Raw genomic sequence first — 24,962 nt, forward strand, 5'->3', positions numbered from 1 at the left:
CTCTCTCTCTCTCTCTCTCTCTCTCTCTCTCTCTCTCTGCCTGCCTTCCCTTATCAGTCAAAACCATTTTGTATTATATATGTATGTGTATGTATACATATATATACATATGTAGGTCTATATACATACATGTCTATATGCGTATATAAACAAACACATGTTCTCTGATGTGGGGAAATGCTTGACATGCTTCTAAATTTAATCAGGGTTATTAATATTACACCTATCCCTTTTTTAAGCCTAGAAATCAACAAAACAACCAATTAAGTCCTGATTTGTAGTGTTTGCTGATTTCTGAGGTATAGAGGCTCATGCTGAAAATTTAATGATTGTCTCTTATAGAAGCCCCTTGAGGGCAGGGATTATTTCTATTTTCTCTTTGCAGCCATGGTACCTAGCCTTGTACATAGGCAATTATTGAACTGAGTACTTACTAAGGGTTGATAAAGTTGCAAAGAACAGACTATGGAAGATAATGTTTTCTTTGCGGTCCCTCCTGATTGCCGGATCTGTCAGTATTTCCCCTTTGCCCTCATAGGACATCTTGCTTTATAGTTTCATACCTCTCTAAGGTACTGCCATATAGGACATATTAAAATGTCATCAGATTCGAGGATTATAGGCTCAGACACTGTCTAGTGCAATGCCCTCATTTTATAGATGAAGAAATGAGGACCTGAGAAGTTGAGAACTATCTTAGTTTATTTACTTGGCCAAAAAGATTTTAGAGGGAGGATTGGAACCATGTCCTCCAAAGAACTTATAAGCCAATTATTCTGTGTTATCTTCACTTAAGCTCCAAGATGCTGTCTATCTTTGCATTTCAGTCAATGTCTAGTTTGGTGCTCTGCACACAGTAGGTGTGCAGAGGTATTCAATAAATGTTGTAATATAATTGTATAGTAAATGCAGAGCTAGATCAAAATAGCTTCCTACATAATGAAGAAATTCCCATTTGGTATGAGTTTTCTGTTGTTCAAGAGTCCTAGGCTCTCTCCCAACCACTTAGAGCAGATTAACATAATAGGGTCTGCTGAACAGGCTGCTTTCACTGTCCATCTCAGATGAAGGAATTTAAAGCACATGATGGATTTTTGTTTTCTTTATATAGACTACTTAGGCAGTTTAAGCCATCGGGGGAGCTAATTGATCAACTTAATATTTCTGGTGCATCCACAGAGGGTGATGTAGGCCCATATGTTTGATGGTCAAACATGCTTGCTTTTGAAGTGAGCACTTGGAATGCTCTGACCTGGATTAATTTTTTGATAAAACGCCTGCCTAACACTTTACATTATGCATGGGATGAATGGGTCCACAAATCAGCTTGTAATCACCTGAGATGCTTCTCTCAGATGCTGGGAGAAGCCTTTTTGAATTCTGAGCAGCCTCTCTTTAGTAACTTAACAAGTTATGGGGATATAAGGAAGCAGAAGCTCTGTGTGAGGGGAGCAAATACTGGATTTGTAGTCAAGGATGTCTGAGATCCCAGTTCTGCCCCTTACTACCTATGTGGCCTTGAGCAAGTCACTGAACCTCTCTCTCTCTCTCTAAGAGTTTTCTCATCTGTAAAATGAGGGTATTGAACTTCATTGTTGTATCAATCCTGCCTGACTCTTTGTGACCCCATTTGGGGTTTTCTTGGCAAAGATGGTTTGACATTTTCTTCTCCAGCTCATTTTAAAGATGAGGAAATTGAGGTTAAAGAGAGGGTTAAGTGACTTGCCCAGAGTCACGCAGCTAGTAAGTATCCATATTCAAACTCAGGTCTTCCTGACTCCAGCACTGGTACTCTATCTACCGCATCATCTAGCTGTTCGCTTCTAAGGTCCCTTTCAGCAGCTTAAGTAGGTAGGTGATATGAGACGTAATGGACTTGTAATTAGGAAGACTTGAGTTGTAATGCAGCCTAAGCTACCTACAGCTGTACAACCTGGGTCAGGTCATTTCTCTCTCTCAGTCTGTTTCCTCATCTGTAAAATGGAGTTAATAATAGCACCTATCTCACAGGGCTGTTTGGATGACAATACTTATTTTATGGTTGCTTTTATATGTTTGGATTCAATAGGACCTCTTATAGAATCTAAGCAATATCTCAGGTGATTATGTACTGATTTCATAGTAAAAACTACTTGACTTTTCATTAAAAAAAAAAAATCCTGATCGGAATCTTTTGATGGCACAGTCCTAAAAGCAAATGTTTGACCATCAGATATAGTCCATATTTCTTAGCAAAAATGTCATTTTTTCTTAGTGTATCATAAAAAGGTTACTTTTTGGACATAGGCAGGCAGACTTCATCCCTCAGAGGGAGGGCTGATGCTAATGATCCTACAGTGTCCACTAGCATACCTTGCTTGTGCTTCTCAGAGAGCTGAGATTTCAGTTAAATGACTTGCCCATCATCACACACCTAGCAAACATCAGTCATAGTTTGAACTGAAGATGTCATGAGCATATAACTCCAAGCTTTTCAGAAATCAATCTGGATCAAAAGTCAAAATTCAACTCGATAACTGAGGTGCAGGGCTATTACTTGAAAGGTTTAATTTCTAAACCTAAGCATTGTGTGAAATTGCATGCAAATAATGGATGGCCAGAGAGCTCAAAGTGAAGATGGATAAAGGTAGTTCAGTGGGAAAGAATGAAAAATTATTCATTCCAAATGGAAAAATGACATTGTAGGTTTTGATGCTATAAATGTGTAGATGTGATATGTAACTGTGATCTTTCTCTTTCTGTTTCTTTCCATTGAAGAAGGGAGTAAAGGGATGGTCACACAGATGGAGACAGATGCTCAGGAAAAGATGAAGCCCTTTACTTAGATGGCCCTTATAATTACTCATACACTTAGAGACATTATATTCTAGAAGTCTACATTAACTTCTTTCTTTTCAACAGAGTTCTCTCTTATGACTTGATCAGAAAGAAGTTGTTGGTAGATGAAAAAGGCTTGTTTGTAAGGTATCTGACAACAAACTGCCCAGAGACTCTGAAGCATATTGGAACTGAGACTTTTTAAAAATTCTAATAGTTCTAGTCAAGCCAGGAGAACAGTTTAGATTAAATAGTGATTCTCAATAGCATAAATACCAGTGAAGGAAATAATTAAACCTGAAGATTATATTCCTTCAAAAGAAGGGTTCTTCAAATGGGCAAATTTCAGGGGGTTGAGAAACCTGCAACTTAAAATACTGTCATAACCATATTTCAGTATAATTGTCTTTATAATCCTATGGATTTTATTTTATGCATTTAAAAACATTCTGAGAAGGGGTCCATAAGCTTCAAAAGACTGCCAAAGTGGTCTATGACATATATAAAGAGGTAAAAAATTCTCATTTTAAATATTGACCTGAATTTTGTACCTTAATATAATTACATGTTAACACTTTTTCTCATATAGTAGGTATAATTTATTTTTGTTGAACTGAATTTATGGTTATTTCTTTAAAAATTCTTTTATAAACAAAGAAATAGCATGATTCAAATGGAAAAAAATATACATGTTCTTTTCTTTAAAATCATAATATTAATGGCTAACATTTATAGAGAACCTGCTATGTACCAGGAACTGCACTATAAGCATTTTACAAATATTATTTCATTAGATTCTTACAACTCTTAGAAACAAGTACTATTATTATCCTCATTTTAGAAATGAGGAAACTGAGGCAAAAAGAGGGTAAGTGACTTTCCCAGGATCATACACCTACTAATTGTCTGAAGTCACATTTGAACTCAGGTATTTCTGATTCTACATCTAGTTCTCTACCCCTGAGCCACCATAGCTAAAGGACATCCAGCTACTTGGACAATGAGGTGCCAAATAAGATTTTGCTATCCTCTTATTTATCAGGCTGTTTATCCTGATTATATTCCAAATACTAAGAAGCAAGTAACAGATAGTCATCTGAACTTTTCCAAATCCAACTTTTCCAAATCCAAATATATAAATGACATTAGCCATCACACCATGAACAAATTTCCCCATGGTTAAAAGTTGCCCTCTGAGTTTTCTCTTGTAAAATCATTTCAGGTTTTTCTAAGAATCCAATCTATCTTTGAAGTAGGACATTAATACAGTTAACATTAGTAATCCCTGCTGCCACTAGCCTCAATACCCACTCTTGAGCCCCTGTGACTCACTTCGAAAGCCATATGCCCAAACCCATGAATTATTCCCAGGGTATGGTGGAGGTTTTTTTTTTTTTTTTGCGGGGGGGGGGGGGAATGGGAAACCTAACATTGCTTTTGGTGAATATAAGTAAGTTACTTCTGCTGCTTCTCCCTTCCCATTTTATATTGTTTAAATAAATCACAAGACAAAGTAGATGATAAACTTGGATGTAAATTAAATACTTAGGAAGTAATTTGGAATTTAGAGTAGTTGCTGTAATAATAGAGGTTGACTGAGTTCAGCAGTAAGTCAGCATTAATTAAGCCATACCAAATGCCCGCTTATAATTAAGTGTTTTAATTTTACTATGGTCTCAGTCCACAGAGAGAAAAATGGGGGAATGGAAATATATTTAAACAAAACACACTGTACCACAGTGTGGCTATTTACTTTCTCCCTCCCTTTTAGAACTGAACATTATTTTTAAAAACAAACAAAAAAGTATGATTCAGTCAAATCTCAACCAGAGAGTGAACCAAGATGGAAAGAGTGCTAAGTTCAAAATCCACTTTAGATTCTGAAAATTGCTGATGACATAGACCCCTACCCTCTACTGCATTGGAGCTTTCCAATTGAATGTAGAAGAAAACATCTATCTAAGTTTCATTTTCTTTTTCTTTATGGTGACAGAGCAAGAAGGAATGGATAACAATGGAAGTAACTTAAAAGTTCAAGGCAAGTCAACAATGTGGTGTGGTAGGTAATAAAGGCTATATTATTTGGGGTCATGAAGAGTTGGACACATTTGAAAAATGGCTGAACAACAATGAAGGCCATGGCATCCAGAATGAGGAAGGTGAAATTCTAGTGTTTTGCCCTGCTCAGACACAATCTGGATTATTGTGTTCCATCCTCAGCTCCACATTTTTGGAGCCATTGACAAATGAGAACATGTAGAGGACAGAGAGGGCATAACATTACGGTAATCTTACCTTTTAAGAGTCACCATTATCTGGCTCCAAACAACATTTTTGGATTAATTATTCAATACTGTACTAGGAATGTTAGCTATAGAAATAAGAGAAGAAATAGAAATTGAAAGAATTAGGATAGACAATGAGAAAATGAAAACTATCACTCTCTGCAGATAATATGATGATATACTTGGAGAAACCTAAAAACTAAAAATCTAGGTGAAATAATCAACAACTTTAGCAATTTGCAGCATATAAAATAAACACACATAAATCATCAATATTTCTACATTTTATCAACAAAGACCATGAGCAAGAGATAGAAATAGAAATTCCATTTAAAATAACTGTAGGCAATATAAAATACTTGGGAGTCAACCTGCCTGGAACCATATGAACACAATTACAAAACATTTTTCATACAAAGTAAGTCAGATCTAAACAACTGGAAAACATTATTTATTCATGGGTAGGCTAAGCCAATTTAATAAAAATGACTGTTCTATCTAAATTAATTTACTTAATCAGTGCCATACCACCAAAAATTATTTTATAAAACAAAAATAAATAAAATTCATCTGGAAGAACAAAAGGTCAAGAACATGAAGGGAATTAGGATAGATAATTTTAAAAATGTGAAGAAAGATGGCCTATCCAAACCAGATCTCAAACTGTAATATAGAATGGTAATCATCAAAACAATCTGGTACTGGCTAAGAAATAGAGTGGTAGATCAGTGGAATAGATATGGTACACAATACATTGTAATAAATGACCATAGTAATCTAGTGTTTGGTAAATCTAGAAACCCAAGCTTTTGGGACAAGAGCTATTTGACAAAACTTCTGGAAAAACTAGAAAATAGGGTGGCAGAAACTAGGTATCAATATCTTACCCTGTATGCTAAGATAAGGTCAAAAAGGGTACATAATTTAGAAACTAATGGTGATATCTTAAACAAATTAGGTGAGCAAGGGAATAGTTTACCTGTCAGATCTCTGGATAAGAGAAGAATTTATGACCAAACAAGAGATAGAAAAGAGTATGTGATATAAAAATGATAATTTCTATTAAGTTTAAAAGCTCTTGTACACATACACACACAGACCCCCAAAACAAAAACAAACCAACATAGACAAGATTAGAAGGAAAGTAGAAAGTTGGGGAAAAAAATTCACACCAAGTGTTTCTGATCAAGGTTTCATTTATCACATAGATAGAGAACTGAGTAAAATTTATAAGAATACAAGTTATTCCCCAATTGATATATGGCCAAAGGATATAAAGAGGCAGTTTTCAGATGAAGAAATCAAAGCTATCTATAGTTATATTAAAAAATGCTCTGAATCATTATTGATTAAAGGAATGCAAATTAAAAACATCTCAGTGACAGAAAAGGGAAATGATAAATGTTGGAGGATAAAAATGGAGGAAAATTGGAATCTAATGCACTGCTGGAGGTGTTGTGAACTGAACTGATCATTCTAGAGAGCAATGTGGAACTATGGCCAAAGGGCAATAGAACTATGCATAGTCTTTAACCTACCAATACCACAACTATATCTGTATCCCAAAGGTATTTTTTTGAAGCAATTGGGGTTAAGTAACTTGCTCAAGGTTACACCGCCAGGTGTTTCTTGGTGGGTGCTAAGTGTCTGAGCCTGGGATTCGATCTCCAGGTCATCCCGACACTGGAGCCAGTGCTCTTACTCTCTGTGCTACCTGGCTGCCCCGATATTTTTTTTTTAAAGAGGGAGGGGAAAGGACCTATTTTTACAAAAATACTCATAGAAGCTCATTTTGTGGTGTCAAAGAATTGGAAATTGAAGAGATATGTATCAATTGAGGAATGATTAAATAATTGTGGTATAGGATTTTAATGGAATACTATTGTGCTATAAGATGACAAGTAGGATGCTCTCAGGAAAAAACTAGAAAGATTTACTTGAACTGATGTAAAGTGAAGATAACAGAACCAGGATAACATTGCACAAAGTAACTTCAATATTGTATGATGATCAATTGTGAATAACTTAGCTATTCTCCTCAACATGATCCAAGACAATTATGAAGGACTTATGATGAAAAATGCTATCTACCTTTAGAGAAAGAACTAGTGGAGTCTGAATGTAGATCAAAGCATACAATTTTTTTACTTTTACACCTTTTCCTTTCTCTCTCTTTCTTTCTGTTTTCTTTCCCAACTTAACTAATATGGAAAGGTTTTGCATGGTTGTACATATATAAGGTATACCAAATTGCTTACCATTTGAGGAAAGGAGGAAGGAGGAAGAAAGAAAATTTGGAACTCAAATATTTTAAAGAGATTTTAAAAAATTATTTTTAATTTAATTGGGAAAAAATTAAATAATTTTCATAAAGATGTGAAAAAATCCAGCTTCAGCACAGGACTGTCCTCAAGAAAAAAATTGAAAATGCAGAGTAATTTGTCTTTGATGTTTTTTTAATTATCTCTTTAATATTCTTACTCTTCCCTCCCTTACCATTCTATCCTGTATCCCACTGCCTAATTAACTACTGCTAATGACACCAGATAATGCTTAAGCTATGACTCCTCTCAGTCATATTTGTATTTTAATAGGGATACTTGGCAATAACAGTAACGTAAAAACCCCATAATGAACCCCTTCAAGATTCAAAGAAAGGAATCTCTAACTGTAGAATTTCAGATGTCTTAATAGGTGGCAAGAAGTATTTTTTTAATGTGTGGAAGGGGCCTTTTTAGTGCCCCTCAAGTTTGTGTCATATACCTTTTTTTTTTTTACTTGATATGGTGACTCTTGCCTGGCTCTGCAAATGAGTGATCTTTTTTTTTTCTTTATGTGACTATTAGTCATTCTTTCTAGTAAGTTTAAAGAAACTTCCAGCTCATTTTTATGTGAACCCTTCCCTGGGCACAGCAAGTTTCTACAAATAATGATGTAGAAGTACAAAAACTCAGCTCTGTTTACCTTGAAACAAAAAGATGCCATTTGTGAGAAGGGTTAGTTTAGCCATTGAAACAGAAGTACGTATTCAGTGCTGGGTCTGAGAAAAACCAATCCATATGTAATGGGGACAAAGGGAAGTTAAATAGGATGACTGCCTTTGAGTAAGAGCAAACCATTCCAGGAAAATAATGTCTATTCCATTCATCAAGATTTCTAGAAGACTAGGTACTATAAAACCTTTTGAATGATGTCTATGACCTTTAGATCCTGAAAATTCTTCCTTTTGTAAGGTACTGGCCCTTTAAAGTACTGCTCTTCAATAGAACAGGCTATTGTTATATATCCAAAGGGCTATAAAATTGTGCATACCCTTTGATCCAGCAATACCACCACTAGGTTTGTATTCCAAAGAGATTTTTTTTTCAAAAAGGAAAAGGAAAATGAACTATTTGTATAAAAATATTTATTAGCAACTCTTTTTGTGGTGTCAAAGAACTGGAAATTCACAGCATGCCAATCATTTGGGGAAGGGCTGAACAGGTTATGGTACTTGATTGTAATGGAATAGAAGAAGAAAGAAATGATGAGCAGGATGATTTTAGAAAAACCTTGAAATTCTTATAAGAACAGATGCAAAGTGAAGTGAGCAGAACCAGGAGAACATTGTACACAGTAACAGCAATATCGTGTGATGATTAACTGTGAATGACATAGTTATCCTCAACAATACAATGATCTAAGACAATTTCAAAGGATTCATGATGAAAAATACTATCTGCCTCCAGAAAAAGAACCAATAGAGTAAGAATGCAGAAAAAAGCATATTTTTTCACTTTCCTTTTTCTTCCTTTCTTCCTTCCTTTCTTTCTATGTTCCTTTCTTTTGTCTATGTTTTCTTTCACAACATGACTAATATGGAAATGTGTTTTGCATGATTGTATACGTATAGCCTATATCAAACTGTTTACCATTTCAGGGAGGAGAGAAAGGAGAGAGGGAAGGAGAGAATTTGTAGCTCTAAGTTTAAAAAAAAAGCGAATGTTAAAAATTGTCTACATTTAATTGGAAAATAAATTAAAGTGTGTCCTGCATATAGACCTTTTTTTTTTTCCTTTTTGGTGAGTTGATTGTTAAACATTGACCAGCAAACCCATGACCAATTCCCTTTATCTCTTCCTATTCAGGTTGCTTTTTCCACCTTCTCCTTAAATTACTTGTCCAAGTCTATTTATTTGATTTTCTTAGGTCTGCATTCCATCCACTTTCCAACTTTCTCCCAGGTTACACCCCGAGCCTGGGGAATCACCATACTGAAGTTCACCAAGCCCTTTCTCTTCACACAGCTCATTCCTGAAATTGCCCACTTGTGGACTGAAGTTTTCCCTGATTAATAAAAAGAGAGTTAACAAAAAATCCCTTTAGCCCTCCAATGACAAAACATGTAAGTCTCATAAACCCCCATTACTAAATTTTTCCCCAGTAGGTTCCTAGCCTTTTGTTTGAGTGTTATGATAAGCTTTTATTTCTTTAATTCCTTGATAAATTCAGCCACTTCAATATTGTGTATCATGGTCTGTAAACTCTTGGAGGATGTTTCCTAATCACCTCAAACAAGATTTCTTTTCTAATGTGTATAGTTCTAGTGCTCTCTCCTCTTCAAATGATCACATATATCCTTATAATTTGCATTTTGCAACCTCTACAATGTAAACTTGAGTGTAGAGATCTGTGTTGAATTTTATCTTTTTATCTCTATTGCCTATCACATATTTTGTGGTTAACAAATGTTTGTTAAATTGTATTATCCTTGCTCTGCTTAGCTCTATCCAAATGACTACATTAAGACAGGACCTTAAATCTTAACTGTAGAACTGATTTTGCTTCCTTCTTCAGAATACTATGGAATTTGAGCTACCTTTCAAACTTGCATGCACAAAAAAGAAACTTCTTATAAAGCAGTGCCTGCTTTTTTTGTATTAATGGCCAAATGTCCTTTTAAAATATCAGTTAATGGTATCAGCTATTGATGTGAGGTCCTTAAATACTATCCCCATTTCCATCATCATTGAATACATTTTGGTTGCAACATGGGAATTTTATTTTTTGAGGGAGGAATGCAAGTGGGGTTAACTTTTTTTTGAGGGGGAAGGCATGGGAATTTTTTCCTGAGGATAAAATGAATTATTTATGAACCTTGAGTTCCACTTCAGGAATTATATTTTCCCTGTTGGTCAGAATCAAGTGCAAAAACTAACAAGGGTAATTAATTTTAAGGAATAAAGATAATTAGCTTGATCACCTGGTGGTCTGCAATTATTTGGGGATATATGGTTTTCTATTAAAGTAGTCAAAGGGAGCTTACAAACACACCAGTCTTGAATATAGTTTTCAGCAGTAGCCTTTGTTGAGTCTCCTATGAATGATGAGATTATTTCAAAGACAGCTAAGCATTTATCAGCTCTCCTTTTACAAGCTGGGTTTTACTTTTAGAAGATGTTTATGTTACTGAGGTCCTACATCTATTTACACTGGTTAGATTTGGCCTCTTCATTCAATTGGATGAGGGATGAAGCAACTAATGCAGCCTTTCCATAGCTTTCAGCCCTTGTCTCTAAGGGCATTGTAAGAAGTCTCATATTTATATTTGTTGGACCTACTCAAGATTGATGGTGTTAGTAAGGGGGTCCAGTTCCTTTTGTTGACATTAGCCAAGCTAGTTGTTTTTATAAAGGTGGGAATTCATTGATTATTACCAGGCTAGAGGAGAAAAGGGAACCAACAGGTAACAATAAAGGTGTGTACATTTTTCTTTTATATTTTCTATGTGAATACAAGTTTCATAAAGGTAAAGACTACTTTATTTCTGTCTATATCTCTAGGTACTATAATGGTGCTTTGCAAAAATGCATTTGGAATGGAGTGGGTCCACATAGTTAATTTTAGGGGGAATGAGAACTATAATGGTGCCTTTTATATAGCAAGCACTTAATAAATGCATTTTAGAAGAAAATGAATGAATAGATCTACATGGTTAATTTTTGGAGGAATGAGAGGAAACCAGACAAATGAGTTAATTGTAAAAGGCTTTCTCAAATAAAAGCAGATGAATACCTCCTCTGACACTGGAGAATTGCTCAGGTTAAAAGGTTAAGTAACTTGTCTGGGGGCCTATAGCTGATATGAGTCAGAGGAAGAAGGATAAATACAAAAAGAAAAAAAAAGGATATTGATTGCCAGGTACTGTGCTAAAAACTTTACAAATATGATCTCATTTGATCCTTGTAACAACCTGGGAAGTAAGTGCTATTATTATCCCCATTTTACAGTTGAGGAAATGGAGGCAGATAAAATTTAAGAAATTTGCTGAGGGACACACAGCTAGTAAATGTCTGAAGACAGATAGGAATTTGAGTTCTCCTGACTTCAGGTCCAGGGCCCTATCGTCCCTGCCTCCTCAGAATTTTCAACCATATCTTCTTTGATTACAAGGCTGACACTCAATCTACTGCTAGTTTAACTTATTCATTAAGACCTATAGTTAGATTAATTGAGTGTGAAACTTTATCTCTCTTCCTTGAAATCCCTTACCCATCCAATAGGTCCACCTACACCTCTACCTTGTTTCTCTGTTACTTTCCTTATTAAAACGTTTGCATTTACACTACATCACTCTCAGAAATATTGTAGAAAGTGTATCAGCTAGGAACAATACTTCATAAAACATGCAAACATAAGATTATATTTCTGTGTTGCCCATAAAAAACAACCTTAGAGATGATTTAGCTCTAGTAAATTGGTTTGTACATTCAGTACCCTCTCTAAAACGTCCACCAGTGGTTACACATTAATGTTAATAAGAATCATATGATTATATCCCTAGGCAGTGAATTTTTTTCCGTGTTAAGTTCTAGGAAAAGGAATACCTTTACTGGAATGAAGGTTCAGTAGGTTAAAGGTGATCTACAAATGGGAGCTGTCCCTCCTTCTATCCTAACTTGTCACTTGACTTATTGTAAAAACAAACCTCTAAGAGGCAAGACAGTATAGTAGAAAGAACCAGACTTGAGGTCAAAAGACCTGAGTTCCAGTCTTGACTTTTTATGACAGCTGTGGCATATGGACATATGACTCCATTCCTTTGACCCTCAAGAATAATGTACAAGATTGTTGTGAACAACATCAATCCCTGAAAAGTGCTTTGCAAAGTGTTACATAAAAATCTATCATGACAATTATTTTTATTACAAAAAAACTATAATTTCTTCAAAAAGTATTTTTTTCATACTCTCTTACCCCATTTCTCCCACTGGCTGGTTTATATTGAATTCTAGAATCCCCAGTGTCTTAGTAGCCACCCCTCCTTTTATACCCAGTTTCTTTCTCAAACCATTTTTTTCCATTGAGAAAGAACTATAGCTTGGCCTCCACTCACTTTCTGAGCCATTTTGATCATTAACTCCCAGAGATGTATGGTCTAATGACTCGATGTTCTCACGTTTCACAACACAGAAACTAAAGGTCTTGGAGTAATTTCAAAATCAATTTCTTCTATATCCTAAAACACAGAGATGGAATTCTTCACTTTAGTCACACTAGTTGCATAAAACACTAGATACAAGGGTGGCTAGGTGGCGCAGTGAGTAAAGCACCAGCCCCAGAGTCAGGAGGACCTGAGTTCGGTTCTGGCCTCAGACACCTAACACCAACACAAAAAACCTAGCCGTGTAACCTTGGGCAAGTTACTTAACTCCAATTGCCCTCCAAAAGGCAAAAATAAAAAAAAAAATAAAACACTAGATACATTTTCAAAAGTGACAAGTTAGCAAAATTATATTTTTTTTGTGGCAAAACCAAAAAAAAAACCTCTGAATTCTACATTTATTCATTGAAATAAGAAAAATAAAAACTAAGACCCAATCTAACTGTGCATTTCCTCCCCTTGACTCTGATATCAGTGTTTCTTCCATTTACATGTTCTTAGCACCTGATTTTAACATCATCCAAGCTGTTTGTGGGTCACTGTTTTCCTTTATCTTATCAAGACAACCATGTCAGTTTTCCTTTGCTGATCCAGGTGCTAGTCCCAGTGGGATTGCTGACTAAAATAATTCCAATCTATTAAATTTTGGAAAATTTCTGGAGTCTTTTTTCCCATTTAGTTCTTGAAGAGTATGATGACATAATTGAATCAAAATCTTTAAATCTCTTAGTATCTAAGCCCTTGAACTTATTTAACATTAAATTTCTGCTATGCCTGACTCTGTGCTAGGTCCTGGGTATATAATGACAAAAATGAAATAGTTTCTGCCCTCAAGGAACTTACATTCTATTGGAGAGGGGAAGAGCCATAGGTAATCAAACAAAATATATACAAAATAATTTTGGTGGGGGAAGGAAGAGACAAAGATCAGATTTAAAACAACTTCTCATAAGACTTTCATGTGTGTTGTTTTTTTTTAATTGAAGAGTACATAGCTATGATTCATTAATTTTCTCAGGACAAGTTCTTATATGAGTTCACACAAGAGTTGAGCCTTGTAGGAAGTTGTGGATTTTAAGAAGAGGAGGTGAAGAACATTTCCAGCATGAGGAACAACACAAATGGAGGAGATGGGGTGTTGTGAATGATGAACAGAAAATAGGATTGGCAGGATAAAAAACAGAGTGAGCAAAGGGTTTGTGTATGGTTCGCACCGGAAGCTCACTTGTTGAGTTGTAGTGGGCTTCTAGAGAGAACCCAGAAATGGTTCTAAAGAAAAAGCTGAGGGGTGGCTAGGTGGTGCGGTGAGTAGAGCACCATCCCTGGAATCAGGAGGATCTGAGTTCAATTCCAGCCTCAGACACTTAACACAAAAACTAGTTGTATGACCTTGGGCAAGTCACTTAACCCCAATTGCCCTCCAAAAAGCAAAAAAAGAAAAATCTGAGAGAAAAAAAATGAAGAAAAGCCTTCCTGAATTCAGGAAAATAACTCTTTCCTTTATCACAAATAACATTCCTTGAAGTCATTGCATTTGTAACTACAGGGTGCTGGGACTAGCCAATACCACTCCTCTCTTCCACCTTCCAAAATCATGAGTTTTTCCCCAAGGCTGTGGAACACTGCCAGCCAAGATCATCTCTTATAATTGCCAAAGTTTTGAACTAATGAAAATAAGTAGAAAATTGTCAGTAGCTACCTATCCCATCCTTAATCTTATTCCCTCATTGTCCCTCTAAAGCTCCTGAGTACTGTGTATGGGTGCTCTGATTTCTTAATTAAGGCAGAGGAACAGTGTAGGGCTCCTTGGAACTAAAATGTTTTTCCCAAGTGATTTCCAAATTCAATCTGCCCTTCAGTAATTACATTTGTAGATAATGGGAAAGAAAGCACTACAGCAGAGTGCCTTTAAATCATAATTAATTGCACATGCAAATGCCCTGCTAAATTTGGATGCTCAATTAGACAACTAATTGCACTGAAAATGAAAGCTTGCCCTTAAATTGACGACCGTGGACCCCCAGTCTCGCCGTGCGCATCCTCTCACTTAATCAGGCAACAGGTATTTTGCTAGCTGCTATCAGAGATGAACATAAAATAAAATGCAGCTTACTGAAGGGGACTGACATGTTGGATCATTGCTCAATTTACATTTGTAAGACAGGACGGGGCTATTTTAAACCATCTCCCCAAAGGGCAAAGCTTCCTGGAACTTACTAGGATTTGGTTGATGGGTCTAAATGAAGAATGAGCTTATGAAGTAGATGCCATATTAGGAGGAAACATGACAAGAGTGGGAAGAATAGAGCAGTAATAGAGAAACCTTTTCAATAGTAGTTAAGTGGTGTGGGGCTGGGAGAGTCAACAGCAGCAAAGGACAATCCAACTAGAAGGATAATCTTGGTTGAAGGGGATGACCCTTAACCCTTGGGAATTGGCAGCAAGACAGTCTAGGAAAGGGGCACCATTGCAACACAACTCTGATGTCTGCAGAGCCAGAAGAGAACGCCCAGAGAAAGCACAGGGATCACAGTGCACATTGAGGAAGCATCCCCCTCCACCATGTTGTTGTGCTTATGGAAACTTCATTTGCCCCTTGCCAAGTAGTAATGATTTAATTTATAAATTAGTTTTTGTATTCTGTGCCCTCTCCCAGAAGTCAACCAATTGTTACTTATTAATGTTATAATACTTATGTGATGCTGTTCCTAGACACTGAATCTCCTGGTGGTCTTGTCTTCCAGGAACAGGGACACTTTTATTGGAATAAAGATTTAGTGTGTTAAAGGTAAGCTACTAATGAGAGGTTTCCCAACTGCTTTCCTTGCCTGCTCTTCTACAGTAGAATTCATTTCCTGAGAGGTAGCATTGTATAGAACAAAAAAAGGAGCCCTGGTCATCACAGGACCTAAGTTCATATCTGGACTCTTCTACATACATACTACTTTGGTTGGGGGTCCTGGGATTTTCCTGCCTTAGATGCTTAATAATTGTGCAACCAGTGGTAATGTCTTTCAGCTACAAAAGCTTCCATTACCTATCTATGAAATGGGCATAATACTATTTTCACTACTTGCTCTCTTCACACTGTGGTCATTAATATTTTGTTGTCAAGGTATTTTGAAATCATTAAAGTGCTATATTATTGTGAGCTACAATTATTATCAAAATTGGGTTCTTACTGGTGAATGTTGTAGCCAAAGTGGGAATGTGATCTATGACTCTACAGAAGAATGTAAACTAATTTGAGTAAATGTAAACAGCAAAAGAATCTCCAACTATCCCATGGGACTTGCATGTGATTCCCCAGAATCACATGCAAGTCCTTGGTCTAGAGAGCTATACTTTCTTTGTTCTGTGTCCATATAACATGTGATGTGACCTGGGGTTGGTACAATGATTCATCATAATGTTCTGTCTGCCTGCTACCAAGGACTAGGCCCTTAAATAAACCAACTAACCTAAAAAGACTATTAAAATCCATTTATTACCAAGTTGGCAAAGGCCTCTCTCTCTTCAGTATCAGTACTGTCTGCGATGGTCTGTGTCCCTATAATAGTTAAAACAGGACAGCACAGACCAGCCCTCTTATATTTGATCTTAAAATTGGCTTAGAATGCAGGATAGTCTGCCCCTTATAAATCTTGTGTTTTTACAACTGGCTATAAATTCTATGAGGGGGCTATCTCCAGTTGTCTGGATCTATATCTTGCCACTGGCCCCAGAGGGCTCCAGAGGAGAAAGTGAGGCTGGTGACCATGCACAGAAACCTTCTTGCATAGCCCTGTATAGCTATATGAATTTCTCAAGGTCTCATGGAGCCAATGCCAAAGGTGAGACCAGAACTCAGGTTTCCTGACTTAAGTGTTCTTTTAATTGACTAATACTACTACTGATATTTATGTAGTACTTGAAAAATTTGCTTTATATACTCATTTTTGTCTCACAGTAACCTTAGGATGTATAGCTAGGTCCTGATTAATGTGAATAATGAATTGCTTAAAGCAGTCACGTTATTCCAAATCATACCATTAAAAATCATACTTATATGTAAAATATGTTTATTGGTTCTCTCCCAATGGAATTACACACTGTGTATTTGTGAATTACACACATTGTATTGAATTCATGAGAATATTTCAAGGTGTTCATAATTTGTACTAATTGGGACCTAACAATGTTAATGGTATTGTCATCCATATCTCATAGATTAGGAAATGGAGACTCAAAGAGGTTAAGAAACTAGTCCTTGGTCTAGTGAGCAATTCTAAGAGTACTGTATATATAGACATAAAGCATGTGTAGACACAAACTTGGCAAAGTAACCCCGGTCAAATTGGCCCAAACACCCAATTCCCCACCAAATGAACATTTGAGACTTCAATAAATTGACTGATAATTAAGAGCAAGAGAAAAAAGGGATAGAAAAAATATTATTTTCAAACTCGCTTATTTCTACATGAAGAAGATATACTCATGACACCAAGACTACAAGTCTGAAAAAAGAGTATTTGCAAGGCAAGTGTCTAAATTGCTGTTTTTCGATCTGTCTCATCTACTTTGTTCATCAAATTCTTGGCTGGTCCTTTTCTAAGCCAGTCTTCATGTCTATTGCAATTACTGGGTAAGGGAAGATCATCAGGCCCTTATTTGGAAACAGAAAAGGTCACCACCTTGCCTTTACCCAGGGGATGCTTGTCATCTCTGGTCTGAATCTGCTGATGCCATTTTCAGAATTGATTTGACCAGTAAGTCAATTCTCTTTGGAGAATTGGAGAATAACCTCTTTGGATTTATCATGGAACTATTTTTGACTGCAGACAAGAAAAAGTCCCTGACTCCGTGTGAAGTTTAAGCATCATTTAAAATAAGAGAGGCTGCTTGGTGGGTGAGTTGGGAATGGGGATGGATGTTGGAGGGAAAACATACCATTTTTATTATTGCTATTGTTTTGAGTTGATTGAGTGGCTAAATTAGAAAAACCCTGGATATATCCTAGACACCTAAGTGAAAGCTCTTGGAATCTCATGGGAAATTGTCAGCCTGGGGATGGAGGGACAACAGCATGTGTTGGGGGTGGGTAAGGGAGGGGTAATTTGTTTGATATCTGCTCTGCCTCCTGGGCTAAAACACCTTCCTAAGTCTCCAGTTCCACAGAGTTCCCACAAACTCTAATAGAGATAAACTTTTTCTCTGAGACTCCCAGTTTTAGAGCAATCTATGATCATGATTTTAGGATTGGAAGGGACCTTATAGGACATTTTGTTTAAACTCTCTCTTTAGATAAAGAAATTAAAGCCCAGGGAGGTTAGGGGAATTGTTAAGTAGTTAAGCAAGCTGAGACATACATTTAAATGTTGAACTTTATAACCAAACTTTGCAAAATAATCTAGCCTTAGATACTTAACTGTGTTACCTGGGGCAAGTCACTTCTGTTTACCTTGGTTTCTTTATTTGTAAGATGGGGATCATAACAGCACCTAAGATTTTTGTGAGAATAAAATCACATTTGAAAAGCACTCTGCAAACCCTGAAGTGCTATATAAATGGTAGGTAGTGGGAGGGGAGGAGAAGGAGGAGTATTTCCTCCCCATCTCACGCTGAGTTACATTTACCTTGTGCCCTAGGGCTCTCCACATATTTTAGGAGTTTTGGGGTTGTAGCTATGTCCCTGCCTTGTATGAATGTATGGGATCCTTCTAGAATTCATCCATTCAACAATTAGAATCCTTCTTATAAGAGTTCTTAGCATCTTATCCACAGTTACTTGGTCAGTGTTCCCTGAAGAGTTTTTCAACTTACAAGTAATCATCATCAGCTGTAAGGCTACTTACTGCTTGCCACTTCTAAAATGATCAAGTATTATTACAAAATTACATGTAATTTTATCTCCTAAAAGTCTGTGAAGCACATCTATTTCTCCTTTTCTCCTCTTCCCCCTACAACAATCTGAGTTCTTGATAAACTAATAATGAATATTGCTAACAACTGTATAGTGCTTTAAGGCTACAAAAGCATTCTCATTCTTTTTTTCTTAATTCTCTTTCTCTCTCACAGACACACACAGACACACACTCATGTGCATGTGTGAACAGTGAGAAAAGATATATTGTTTTACATATTTTTGCAGATCTTTTTAATGTCTGACTTTAAAAAAGAGAGCTGGATTCTTATATGTACTTCTGTATTCAATGTGTTGTGATAGGTGGTACAATGGATCTGGAGTCAGGAAGATTTATCTTTCTGAGTTCAAATCTGGCCTCAGACATTTACTAGTTATGTGACCCTGGGCAATTCATTTAACCCCTTTTACCTCAATTTCCCTATCTGTAAAAAGAGCTGGAGAAGGAAATGGTAAACAATTTTAGCATCTTGGCCATGAGAACCCAAATGGGATCAAAAAGAGTTGGACATGACTGAAACAACTGAACAACAACAACATAAGAAGAAAATCCAGCCTCAAGCAGGTATTTAGTTGGAAAGGGAAAGAGTATTCTAATAGGTTAAGTGACATCTTAGTCTTACTGTGAAAATAGCTTTGACCTTGTGGACTCCCTAAACGGGCCTTCGGGACAGTCCAGAAGTTTGGGGGCTATAAGGTGAGAACTGCTGTTCTACTGAACAGCAACATGGTATAGTGCAGGGAATATTAGATTCAGAGTCAGGGGCCCTGGGGTCAAATCCTGACTGCCATTTATTCTCTTGGTGACCTTAGACAAGTCACTTGGTTTCTCTGGTCCTCAGTTTCCTTATTCTTAAATTAAGGGTGTTGAACTCAATGATCTCTAAGGACTCTTGCATTTCCAAATTGTTAATCTCAAGTAACATCATCTTAAATTCCAAATACAAGGTAAAAAGCTATGACTGTTTTTTTTAACTGAATGAAGCCAGAAGTTTAAGGATCATCTCTGTGAACTAAATCTAATTCTATCCAATTAGTAAAGGCTAAACCTTTAGTGAAGTCCAGGACTGAAGGTAAGGAAAGAGTGAATTCCAGACATGGAGCAAAGCCTATACAAAGTCATGAAGATAGGGAATGATGGAATTAACAAGGTTTGGGGAAGAGTAAGGACTCCTATTAGCCTGGAATGTGGAGTATAAGAAGGGGGGGGGAGGCAAAAGGCTAACACTGAGTCTATTTTTGAGATCTGCATTGCAAATGCCAGTATGAAAAATTCTCTGGCAGAAGCAAGTCTTCCAAATAGGGTGTCACTTGGGCACAGAGAAAACCCTAGTTGATTCTCATGTTCAAGTCATTCACTTAGTAATTCATTCTTTAAAATTTTTTAAAGGTTTTATAATTTATAGACACCTTAAATAGACACTTCAGATGTCAAAGCATCTTTCTGTTGGCTTAATACTAAGCCAGCTCTTTGTAAGAAGTTTATCTTTGAAAAAAAAATATTTACCCTTGAGCAGATTTCTGTCATTAAAAGTTCAACCACACATTTCCACTACAGACTTCTAATGTCCTTAGAGGTCAAGCTGCCATGATGGAGAGAGAGCAAACATTTTCTGGGGTTACAAGGCTAAGGCAAGGATATAACTGGTCTTGGAAAAAAGTTCTCCACCAAAGACTTAGGGAAAAAGGAAGAGACAGGGGTCCTCCAGCTCCAGGACAATCCATATCCTGCTTTCTAGTCATGGCCTTCTCTAGCCAGGTAACCGTTTGCTTTCATCGGGTGGTGAAAGGATCCCTGCTGGCTTGAAGGATCAGAAAGAGCAATGGGAACATTTTCATTATTCCCTCTTTCTCAAGGGAATAATAATAAAGGGGATCTCATCAGAAGGGAATGAATTTCAGTTCTCAGAAAAGAATGTGAAAAGAATCTCCAGTGGGCTGAAATAACATTGAAACCAAGAAACAGGAAAACAAACAAAAAGCCCATATATCATTTGCTGCTAGAGAACACACATTTAAAATCACAACATGAATATGTCCTGCAGCTACCAGAGAAACGGGTCATTAAACTGCACACTAATGAGATTGGAGATAGGTCCTTCATTGGCTCCTATTCGTGCACCTGAGTTGGACAGTTCCTCTGCTGTCTCAGAGGACACGCTACCTGATGGGTTTTGTCTGAAGGCAGAGGAGAATAAGCTGCTCCATCCTGGAGTTGCTCATTCCCTTCTCAGGAGGCCTCGGCTGCAATTTCTATCCAGATGCTTTTCAAAATACTATCCAGCTAAGCACTGAAGTACAGTGAATAAGTGAGGGAGGACATATTGTCAATGAACAGATGGGAGAATGCATTAAGGTGAGAAATCTGTACTATTTAAATGGAAAGATATTTTCTTTGAGAACAAATAAGTACTCCAATGAGACATAATATGAGTAGCAGACAGAGGGCTGGCTTTGGAGTCAGAAAGTCTTGGGTTCAAGTACCACCTCAGACAAAAAAAATACTGGCCATGTGACCCTAGGTAAGACAATTAACAATTATTCTCTAAGATAATAAACTACATTGAAGCTGTTTATCTGCATTGGTAGGCAAAGTTACATAGGTTTGGAGTTCCCTCCACTTTTCCCCCAAACTAATAATAAAATTTGTTAAAATAAAATTAATGAAGTCCAACTTCAATGTATCAAGGATATGTGATTTTATCAGTTATGGGTATTCTTTTCAGGGAATAATCAATTAATCAGTCATTTTACTATGTTCTAGGGGAAAATACAAATATAATTCCCACTCAGTAGGTGGTTTTCAAGGGTTGTTGTGGTAAAAAAAAAAAATTCATTGCCCTGAAGCTAATGTTAAAATTGTAGTTAGACTGGTCCTAAGATAACAAGCACATATTCCAACACTTGAATCTGAAGCCAGCTCCACGTGCCATACTGAGCTGTCTCACACTGAAATATCTAATGGTGCTCAAAGAAGCTATCTCTACCAGGCCTCTACTTTCCAGTTTGGTAACATTGGTCACTACTTGTCTCTTACTGGCATAACCTTCAGCACCCAAAGTCAATTCCATGCCCCATGAAATACCAGAGGAACACCTTAGTGAAGGAATGAATATATAAATCCAAAATTCAATAGTCAGTTCAATCCAATCCAATCCAATAATTCAAAAAAGCATTTGGTAAGTGACTACCATGTGCCAGGTACTGCTAATCATGGGGATACAAAGGTAAACATAAAAATCTTCCCTGACCTCAGGGAGCTGTATCAGCAATGCAATATTCACAATGCCTACGTCAATTATAAATATGCTGATGTGGTTATTAATCACAAAATATATCAGGCTCTCTATATGGGGAATAAAGCTAGAACATTTATTAAAATACCAAATGACTGAGTCCCAAAACCAGAAAGTCAAAGCCATCAGAGTAGTTATGAAATTGGCACAGGTAGATAAAGTAGAAAGCACCCACATTCTCAAGCCTTTAAAACAAAACAGGCTACCTCAGGCAAAGGTCCTCCTCTTCCCACTCACAGCAACTACTAAGCATCCAGGAAGCGTGCTCCTAGCAGCTCTGGCCCCGGCAGTCCTCAGCAGGAGTCCTTAGCCAAAATTCTGGCTGTCTTAGAAAGGAGTTCGCGCCTCCACCTCGGCACTACCGCTGCCACTGCTGCTGCCTCTGCTGCTGCTGCTGCCGCTGTCACCACCACTGCCAATAACTGCAGGAACTCTAGCTTGGCTTCTGCTTCCTCTTGCCCCATCCCTTTTTGCTACGTCAGCAAGTCCAATGGGGCATGGAAGATCTTTAAATACCATAACCCTTATAGGAGCTTACATTTTCCTAGGAGGAAACAGAAGACCTTGAGTCAAAGAATTTCAGAGGTGTCAGAGTCCTGAGATCATCCCAATCTTTTTGTATTTCTTAGTATCATAATTTTTTAAATATTCTAGCCAATTTACATGATCTTTTAGATTTTGCCTTTTCCCGTTGTGCATGCACAGAGAAAGAAGTCCTAGTTTAAGTGTTGAGGAGACAATGTGAGGGGTTAACCTTTGAAGTCATCTATACATACACACAGTTATATATAGCTTCATCATTTTATAGATATGGAAACTGATCATACCAATGCTTAGATACCAGGGGTCTAGTCCTAACTTTGCTAATATATAGTTGTGTGACATGGAACAAATCATTTAACTGCTCAGGGCCTACATCCCCTCAAGGACTTTAGTCATCATCTAACTATAATGATAATTGGAATTTGAAGATCTTCCCTGACCCTTAAAAAGCCTAAGGAAATTTCAAGACCTTCCCTGCTTTGAAAATATACTCTGTCCCCAATAGACTAAATGTAGTCACACAGAGCCTGGGGGTGGGAGGAGTTTGCTGAAGGGTGGAGCAATTTTGGTCACTGTAGAGCTGAGCTAGGGCTAAACTCAGGATTTCTTTCTTTTCTTTGTAAAACCGAAGCTCTTGTCCAGCTCTTCTGGCTTCCTCCAGCTCCCTCAGGGCCATCTGCAACTCTAGAGAGACAATTCCTGGTGAATCTTGTTCCTTCATGATCCAGTCCAGGGCCATGTGACTCAGAATACTGGGAATAGTAGGAAATCACCTCCTGTTGGGAACACTTGGTTTCCCTAAGGGCTTTCAGGTTTCCATTCCAGTGCAGTAGCTGGAAAATGATCATCAGCTGCTGAAATTCCAGCATAGTTTTCCCCATGTTTGACTCCAGCATGTAGTGATAGGTTCGTATGCTGGTGCTTGGGTCATCAGCATCATTTATAGTGCCGCTTGTGGAGGTGATGGCTTCCTGAACCCTTTCTATAATGAACTCCTTAGTGATCCTTCTAGAGGGCAGTTCATTGAAGAGGGAATTGATCAGGGCCACTTTGGCTGCATCCCATCTCGCCTCTGCTCTGCTGAGGCAGCACTGGAAGTTAGCGAAACAGCTTCTTCCAGGGAGGGTGCCGTAGCTTACAAATGGAGTCCCAGGGGATGGCAGTGACTCATACACCACCAAGCCTTCACTTGGGAACACAGTTCTCTGTTGCTGTTTGCTTTCTCAAAATTCTTGCAGCATTGACACAATGTTCAAGTCTTTAAATACAAGATCTGGGTCTCTGTGAGGCAAGACTTGGGCAATGATGTTTCAGGGATGCCAAGGTTCTATCCATGTTGGCTCTGTCTTTTTGAGACTGCACGCACAAAGTGTCCTTATGCCTGAATTATTCCAGCCCTGTATTCCATTAATGCCATTTTCATTTCTCTGATTCTCCCATCTCATCTGTCTGCTCCCCTTAATTTTGGTATTCATTTGTTAGCTAATCAAATACAAATATTTACAGTAAAAGAACAAGTACCTCTAAGGACTATTTGTCGGAGCCAAGAAAGTTAAAAAAAAACCCAATGTCTTCAGTATAAAAATTATTCAGAGATAGGCCTGATCTACTTGAGATTGGGTTTTAGAAAAGCACGTGCCAAAAAAAAAGAATCTGAAAGACTGCAAAATCAGCAAAGTATGTGGGGCTGAAACTTGTTTTGAAGAGGTGTAAATCTGAGTCTTATACTGATAGGAAAGCCATAAATATGTAGCAGTGTGTATGTGGGATTGAGGAAGCTATTGTAACTATAGCTTGGGGCTTTATTGGGTTGTTAAACATTTATTGATGAGTTGCTGAAAGGGTCTTACAATTTCGCTTCCCTGGTTGTGTGTGTGTTTGTTCATGTGCATGTTTATGTATACACACACATACATACAGGCCAAGTCATGTAACCTCCCACTGCTGCACAGGTAGTTCATTTAGACTCTAACCTGCAGATAATGTGCTCACCTGCATTGGTAAATAGAATGCCTTACCTGGGCTCTCCCCATCCCCATACTAATGAAATCATAGGTCTAGTTGTCATCCTTATATATAGTCAAAGTCAAAATCAACATGATTAGAGAGTCACATACAAAGTGAAATTGTAAGCATGGAATAAAATCTACTATGTTTAAGTCAACTCTAAAAAATAGGGGGGGAGGATTTACCATCATACCCTCAGATTTAGCAACAACAAAAATCAATAAAATCAAAAGAGACAAGCAAAACCCCTCCAAAAAAAATCTATACTATATTTAAAGGTATGGGAAAAAAAAGGGAATCAAATATCAAATGTCTGGGAGCAGCTAGTCCTTTTTTTTTTTACAGGAAAATTTTTTACTATGACAAAGACATCATACAATTTTTATGATCTTGGTCTTTCCTTCTTGCCTTTGTACAAGGCCAGAAGAGAAACATTTGCAACTTTTACAACCTTGAATCGGACTCCAGGAATATCACCAACAGCATGACCTTTCCGACCAAATCCAGCAACCAAAACTTCATCGTTTTCCTCAATAAAGTTTAAGCAGCCATCATTGGGAACAAAGGCAGTGGTTTTTTTGCCATTCTTAATCAGTTGAACTCTAACACACTTCCTGATGGCAGAATTGGGCTGCTTGGCTTCCACACCAACTTTCACCCCCATACCTGAAATATTCTCCTTGATCTCA

The 24,962-nt window shown here is 37.3% G+C and overlaps 1 long non-coding RNA gene and 1 pseudogene across 2 annotated transcripts in view; both read right to left on the reverse strand.

Annotated features, from left to right (window-relative positions):
- Nucleotides 1–24,962, reverse strand: part of LOC138175107 (uncharacterized) — a 145,079-nt gene that overhangs the window by 68,758 nt on the left and 51,359 nt on the right. The window lies entirely within an intron of this gene.
- LOC138174815 (protein limb expression 1 homolog pseudogene) lies at nucleotides 22,694–23,601 on the reverse strand (annotated as a pseudogene).

This window comes from Petaurus breviceps, unplaced genomic scaffold, assembly GCF_028583685.1.
Source record: "Petaurus breviceps papuanus isolate PSGF00001 unplaced genomic scaffold, PetGlider_PUasm1.0 76, whole genome shotgun sequence".
Classification (NCBI taxonomy): Eukaryota; Metazoa; Chordata; class Mammalia; order Diprotodontia; family Petauridae; genus Petaurus; species Petaurus breviceps.